Here is a 7,543-nt window from a genome sequence, read left to right as displayed (position 1 = left end):
ACTGTTTGTACACGAGAGCTAAGAGTTCTTACTAAATGCATCGGGGTATGGGAGGAAGGCCAGGTACTGCAGCTGTGAAACCTCTGCTTCAGGCATGCGTTTTGCTTTACACACGGCCGGGTTAAGGAAACACACTGCAGTAATCTGTGCATTCACAAGTCTCGGGTGTTAGGCATTTACCTCTGTGTCTAAAACGATCTTTGCACTGAGGAAGCCCGTTTCGACGTGAGTGTGTAAGTCACTGGCTTTTACTTATCTTTGGTTCACGGTGTTATGAAGCAGGCCCCTAATTACCACCGAGACCCGACTCTGGCAGGAAAAGTAAGAAACAGTAACCACATCGCGTATACGTCGAACGCCAGCGGGAGCAGAGCCCCCAGGAAGCCGAGCCCCCAGGAAGCCGCAGGAAGCGTGCGCTTCCAGGAGTGTGTGCGCCGCGCGGGGGTCTGCACGCGCGCGGAGCTAGTTAACGGAGGGCGTGCCGAAGGCGTGGCGCGAGGTGTCCGGGCGAGGCGCTCGGCGAGGCGGGCGGCAGTGGGCGGGCGGCGGGGGGAGCGCGGCCGGGGGAAAGCAGCGCGGCGCCGCGAGCGGCTCCCGGCTCCCGCTTTCCCGGCCGCCGAGCCCGAGCCGCCGTGGGCGGGGCCTGCGGTGATTGGCGGGCGGGCGGGGAGGTCGGAAGTACTTTGTTTTTTATGCTAATGAGGGAGTGGGGCTTGTCCGTATTTACGTTGAGGCGGGAGCCGCCGCCCTTCATTCACCCACATGGTCCTTCGAGGTGCTGCTGCGGCTGCCTGACCTGCGCCTTCGCGCCACTTCGCGCCCTCGGGCGAGGCCGAGGGGGTGGGGACGACCCCCGCCGCGCTGCCGCGGCTCGCGCCCCCTCGTGAAGCCCCCTCCGCGGGGCGGGCCGGCCGGCTGGCCGCACCCCCGGCCTGGGGCCTCCGGTCGTAGTAAAGCGGAGGCGGGTGGGGAGGCGGGAGCGAGAGCCCGCGGCGGGCGAGGCGAAGATGGTGGCGGCTACTCCTCCTGGTGAGTCTGCCCGCCCCTCCGCCGAGTGAGTGAAACCTGTTGTGTGCGGCCCGGGTCCGGAGGGCGGCGGGCGGGTGGGGCGGGATGGCCCCGGGGCAGCGTGGCGGCCGCGGCGTGGCCGGGGACCGGGGCGGGTCTCGGGCCGTTGGCCGCCCCGGCGTGTGGCAGCGGCCACTCGCTGCTGCCTCGCTCGCACGCGGGCTGGCGGAGGGGCAGGGCCGGGCCGCGGACGGGAGGGCGGGAGGGGGCGGTGTGCGCGCGGCGGCCGCGCCCGGGACCCGCGCGGACCCTGCCTGGGCCGGCCGGCGGGGCAGGCGGGCGGGCGCGCGGCGCACACAATGGCCCCTCGGGGAAGGGACGCGCGAGGCCTGCGCCCCCCCGCCTCCAAGGCTCCGGGCGCACGCGGGCCGCGGGGTCCCCGGGCAAGGAAAGTTTCTCTCGGGGGCGAGAGTTAAAGCGCCGCCAGAACAAAGCGGCGGCGGCAGCGGCACATGGGGCAGGCCGCGGACCGGGAGGGGGCGCGCCCACGAGGTACCTGCGAGCCGGCGGGCGGCGTGGCCCGGCCCGGAGCCCGCGGGCCCCCAAACTTTGTGCGCGCGAGGGTGGGCGGAGGGCGCGGGTGCTCGGGGCGGCGCGGCCTGGACGCCACCCCCACTCCGTGTGGGCTTTGTTAACCCGCGTGGGCAGCCCCCGGGCGGGGCTCTCAACTTCCCGGGTCGTGGCCGGCGGAGCAGGCCCGGGCCGGCCTTGGTGGCGGCGTGGAACCCTCTTCGGTCGCCCGTTGGCAGGGGAACGCGGCGCGGGAGGCCAACCCGGCTCGGCGGGAGCGGCGGCCGCGCCGCCATGTTCCTGCGGGGCGGGCTGCGCGGGGGTGAGGGCGGGGGACATGGCGGCGACTGCGCGCCGCCGCCGATTGTTCCTGGCTTAGGCCTCGGGCCGCGTGCGACGGGCACCGCAGTCGCGGAGCCCCCGCCCCTCTGGGCCGGGCTCGGGGGGGAGGGCTGGGGGACACAAAGGAGGGGCGGCGCGTCCGCGTCCCCGCCGCGCTCGGGCCTCGGCGCCGCCGGTCGCCGCGCGGCTGCCGCCGGGAAACGGGTGGGGGGGGGGGTTGCCGTGTCCGGCAGGCCCCGACTCTGACCCGCCGCCCCCTGGCGGCCGCGCGGAGAATCGCAGGGCCGCGCGCCCTCTTGTGCGACATGTGCTGCCGGCCCGGGCTCCATGAGCGTGGCGGGCAGTTTGCAGTCCGGGGTGCTCCTGCCTCCTTTTTTATTCCTAAGCTGGACTAAAGGGGACAGGAACTGGGGTAAAGCAGGCTTATTTTTGCAATATCACCGAGAGGAAAAATTAGTATAGTGCTATCTGCACCACATCAGTTGGGGAAACAACTCTTTATCCCGGCTTGCAGCCACGAGGTCTTGATTGGGGGAGGGGTGGTGAAGAATAGTCTCTTTACTGCCTTTCCGTCTCACTGGAGCCGTGCAGTAGTTAACGATTGCTGTTGATCATCCTCGGGTATTTCGATAAAACATGAATCTAATGCATGTGAGTTTTCAACTTTTACACCTTTTCACCCATATATCGTTGGGTCTTTTAAACCCCGGCAGTATTGCCTGACTACCCTGTCCTTGGTTTTACTAATGGATGTGGTTGATAAAAGGGGGAGTGGGAAAGAACAAGTTTTCAAACATGGATTTGGAGGGTGGCAGTAATTTTGAGCAAATGTTTGTCTTTTTTTCCCTATCCACCCCCCCCCCCCCCCCAGTCATCCACGTGGACCTAACTGCACCAAAAGCTTTTCTAAGGATATTTGCTGAGAAGGAAGTTTTCCTGAGTGGGTAAGTGTATATTTGAATTTTACTTGTTAACTTTTTAAAAACAGTTTTCTCTTGACTTTATTCTGTCATTTGAAGAAATATGGGATTGGGTTTTCAAATAGTGAAGTAGGTATTTTGTTCTCTGTTTATTGTCTTTTTGTTTTGTTTTTCGAAAACTTAGTTTGGATTATAGCTCATGTGTAAGTTAGTAAAAATATAATGCAAATACCTTATAAATCTTTGCAAACTGATACAAAAAATTTAGAACTGCTTTAAATTGACAAAATGGATCTACACTGGAGTAAGTTTTCAAGCTTAAATTATCTGAGACGTTCAACTTCTAAAACTAGCTGATATACTTGAAATGTAGTCTGAACGGTAATTTTATTAATCAGTTTACCAAGTAATTACTAATTGGAAGCCAGAAGAAAAGAAAAATGTTTTGCCACGTGGATGCGAAGATTTCCTCTGAAAGGTATATGACTCAAATTACCCTGGTACACAGTATGATTTTGATTTTTCTTTTTAAGTATGCCTTTGGGAATGGCAGAGGAAAAGAAGAGCTACCGTGTTCTTAAAAGTACTAGGATGATGATTAATTATAAGTGTCTTATTAAACCTTTTCTAGTTTTGAGGTCTAAATTTGCTTTTAAATGAAACTGGAAGGTTTGAGATGATTTAACTCATTTTCTCTTCCCTATTTAGGGTTTATGCTCAATGTTTTGTGTTTTATATAAATGTTAGAGTTTGAGCTGTTCTTTCATCTATTTATTTATTTCAAATTTAGCAGGAATAAAGAGAACATCATCTTGTAAAACTGAAGATTGTGACGAGTCAGAATAATGTCAAAGTGCTTACAGTGCAGGTAGTGATATGTGCATCTACTGCAGTGAAGGCACTTGTAGCATTATGGTGACAGCTGCCTCGGGGAGCCAAGGTGGGCTGGAAAGCGCAGGGCCTGCTGGTGTTGAGTGCTTTTTGTTCTAAGGTGCATCTAGTGCAGATAGTGAAGTAGATTAGCATCTACTGCCCTAAGTGCTCCTTCTGGCATAAGAAGTTATGCTTTCATCCAATGAGCCAAGCCAAGCAAGTATAGAGGTGTGTTAATACTTTGTGTTTGCAGTCCTCTGTTAGTTTTGCATAGTTGCACTACAAGAAGAATGTAGTTGTGCAAATCTATGCAAAACTGATGGTGGCCTGCTATTTCCTTCAAGTGGTCCTTAACTAATTTTGTGTACTTTTATTGTGTCGATGTAGAATCCGCCTGGTGTCTGTGACTGACAGCTCCTGTAGCACTAAAGTGCTTATAGTGCAGGTAGTGTTTAGTTATCTACTGCATTATGAGCACTTAAAGTACTGCTAGCTGTAGAACTCCAGCTTCGGCCTGCCGCCCAGTCAAACTGTCCAGTTTACTGAACACTGTTCTATGGTTAGTTTTGCAGGTTTGCATCCAGCTGTGTGATATTCTGCTGTGCAAATCCATGCAAAACTGACTGTGGTAGTGAAAAGTCTGTAGAAAAGTAAGGGAAAATCAAACCCCTTTCTACACAGGTTGGGATCGGTTGCAATGCTGTGTTTCTGTATGGTATTGCACTTGTCCCGGCCTGTTGAGTTTGGTGGGGATTGTGACCAGAAGATTTTGAAAATTAAATATTGCTGAAGATTCAACTTCCACTTTTAACCGTTCCAGAAATAGAGAAAGTATCAAAAAAGAAGATGTGTAATCATTCTGTGTAAAAGTTCACATATATATCTGTGTATATGTATTAACCACATACAGCTTTTCCTTGAAGTCGTTTTGTCATATTTTTGTACTAAAACATTCTTCTAAGATTGCATGTTGTATGTGATTTTTGGTCAAATTTGATTTACCTGGTTATCAAATATTCCATTAACAATTTGTAAGGTAAATTTATTTTGATAATCTGTAAAGTGAGGATATATGCCTTTTGATTACTTTGGACATGGAATTCAGGACATTTTACTTAACCTCTAAAAGGCAATAACTTGTTGCTTAACATTCAAATATTTAAATTTGGTGAAAATGCCATTCTGTTTAAAGCATTGTGTAAAGAAAGTTCTGTTATTTTTTCAAAATGAAATTTAAATTTGGGAGGGGTGGGTTGTCTTTTGTTGCTAGTAAACAAATACTATTTTATCAGTACTGGTGTTCTTCATGTGTAACTGTTAACTGGTTATTTGCAAGTTTTTTAGTAATTGTTAATGATGTATAAACTTGGCAGTGATCCTTAGATTGTTCTTAACTTTCTGGAATTTAAACAGTAGTTGAAAAGAAAACAAGATGTGCTAATGCTGAATGGAGTTGACAAGTATGTGTGTCTGTGTCTGTAGGTCTTAATGCCAAGAGTGTGAGTGGGAATCTGAAATTAGTTTTTGTTTAAAGTCTGTTAGTTAACCTTTCTGTTCCCTACTCCCTTCATAAAGCAGATTTTGGCAACAGTGACAGTTGACAAGTGGAACCTAAGTAGAGGCAGTCAGAGCAACATCCCTGCTTCTTCTGTGTTTTTTGTCTCTAGCCTGGGTTTCATAGGTGGTAGAAAAATGTGGGTTAACTTAAGAATGATTGTATTTTAAATGATCGGTTGTTGAAACTGGACCAAAGTTAAATTTTGTAAGAAGGATGCCATTTTAGTAATATGGAATAAATTAACATGTAACCTCAATGTGCCACCCAATACATTTTGAGAACATTCTTTTAAAATGCATTGTGTGAAGTTGAACAAAACTTGCATGTCCCTTCTTTAAGAAATACAAAGAGCTTAATTAAGGATCCCTGAATAGAAAAGGTAAGAATTTCACAGTTCTGGAGTTCAGTAAAAGGTAAATAATTTCCAGAATGAGAGAATACTACTCAGAATGATGTGCTTACAAAATGGAAATCGAACTGTCCATTCGTTTGAGTTCTTAAACCTTTTGAATTGGAAACCTAAAAATTGTTTTGGTGTTTAATGACAAACACTGCTTTAAACTATGCTTTAAAAGTCCCATAATATTAGCATGGCTTACAGTACTCTACAAAAGGGTGTGCTATAGGTTAAAAGGGAAAAAAGGAATGTTTGCATATACCAGATCATATAATTTTATTTTTAAAGCTTTTAAAAATTTTATTTTTATAGCATTGTTCAGAGTGAAACAATGATAAGCCTGTCAGATGATTCTTAAACGTGCTAAACCATAAGTCAAGTAACTAAAAGAATTGTTAGGTTTAAGATAATTCTTCTTAGATGCTGAATTTGTGATGTTCAGAATTTAGTTGAGCTGTTAATCAGTGAGAACGTTTTATGTGGGCATTGGTGGTGGGGCTGCGGTTGTGTAGGGTTTAGTAAGATTTAGTAGGAATTGCATCTGATGCTAGGTAAAATGCATGGCAAATTTTGTATGCTTATGTCTAAAGATTTCTTAGGCTTGGACAACATACTCTTCAAGTAACACTAAAGAAAAGACATGCAAATAACAAAGGTTAACATTCAGCCATTTTGAGATATCAGTAAGGGAACAAGCTGATTATAGCTAATGATTGCCTCACGTATAATTAACCTGGGGAAAACCGCTCTGGCCATTTTTTCTCAGTGTTTTAACCCTGAAATTCCTTTAAGTTTCAAATTTGATAGCCTTAAGACTATTTTCAGAAAAAATTAATAATATTCTTTTGCATGTTATTCATATCTAATTCTTCAGTTTGTGTGTAAAAAAAGCAAAGTACTTACGGTTTTACAAGTTATTCTTTGTCAAAGCTGCTTGCGAAGTAGTGGTGATTTTACTAAAACCTTTTGAGATCTTCATTTTACAGGCAAACCTATCTAAGCAGAGCAAACCAGACTTGAGGGTTTTCCCTGTATTTTGAAGAGCCCTACAAATGATTGAGCCCTACAGAATGATTCGTGATAAAAAGCAACCTACAACTGCCTGGAGAAAAATTTGGTGTCACGTTATAAAGCTTGCTGTATATGAATGAATGAAGTACTGTTCTGAATTGATAACCTGGGTAGTTTGTCTAGCGTCAGAATTCGGAGCCTCTGAGCTGAGCAGTAAAGGTAAGGAGGGCTCGCTGTGCAAGGTCAGTTTTTGTCCCGCTGGAAGTCCTACCATGCCTGCTTGAAGACAGCACATTCCTCTCTGCCTTGGAGGTTGTTGAGCTTTCATTGTGCTTAAAGTCTGAATACCGTTTTCTGTTTTGTTAAGTTAAATTCAGGATGTAATATTCTTACTGAGTTTTAAAGGATGATGAAGTTGGGCATATCCTGTGAATTTTAAGGCCATAGAAAAATCCGTGAAGGCTTAGTTTCCTTCTAATTTAGTGTATACAGCATTCAGAGATGCTTATGTATTTGCAACTAAATCATGCTGTTGGAATTGTTTTGATGCTTTTAATGTAAGTAAATTTATGCATTTTAAAACTACTTGTTAAATTGACCAGAATGAGAATTTTGAAATAAAAGTTTAAAGGTTATTCTTGGTTGTAATTTTTCTGGTGTTTTTTGTTACTGTAAAACATCCAAACACTTTTCCTTATTAATTGAGGTAACGGGGTGGGGGGGGGGAGTGGGAACAGGTGTACTTAACTTTGGTATCAGTGGCATCTGTGTTTGTATCCTGATTTTACAGATAAGGGAATGAGATAAGCAAAGTTTATTTGCAAGGATATGAAGATGGTAAGTAGGCTCTGAATTCAAACCCAT

General features: G+C 47.4%; 1 long non-coding RNA gene across 1 annotated transcript; it reads left to right on the top strand.

The window, feature by feature from the left end:
* Positions 1-761: 761 nt before the first annotated feature.
* LOC139036332 (uncharacterized) lies at positions 762-7,314 on the top strand. Its single transcript, XR_011489065.1, has 2 exons — positions 762-1,029; positions 2,792-7,314. It is a non-coding gene; the product is annotated as an uncharacterized lncRNA (long non-coding RNA).
* Positions 7,315-7,543: the final 229 nt, after the last annotated feature.

The sequence above is a fragment of the Odocoileus virginianus genome, chromosome 8, assembly GCF_023699985.2.
Source record: "Odocoileus virginianus isolate 20LAN1187 ecotype Illinois chromosome 8, Ovbor_1.2, whole genome shotgun sequence".
Classification (NCBI taxonomy): Eukaryota; Metazoa; Chordata; class Mammalia; order Artiodactyla; family Cervidae; genus Odocoileus; species Odocoileus virginianus.
Note: the sequence above shows the minus strand (reverse complement) of the source record. Positions and strands in the feature narration are given on the sequence as shown.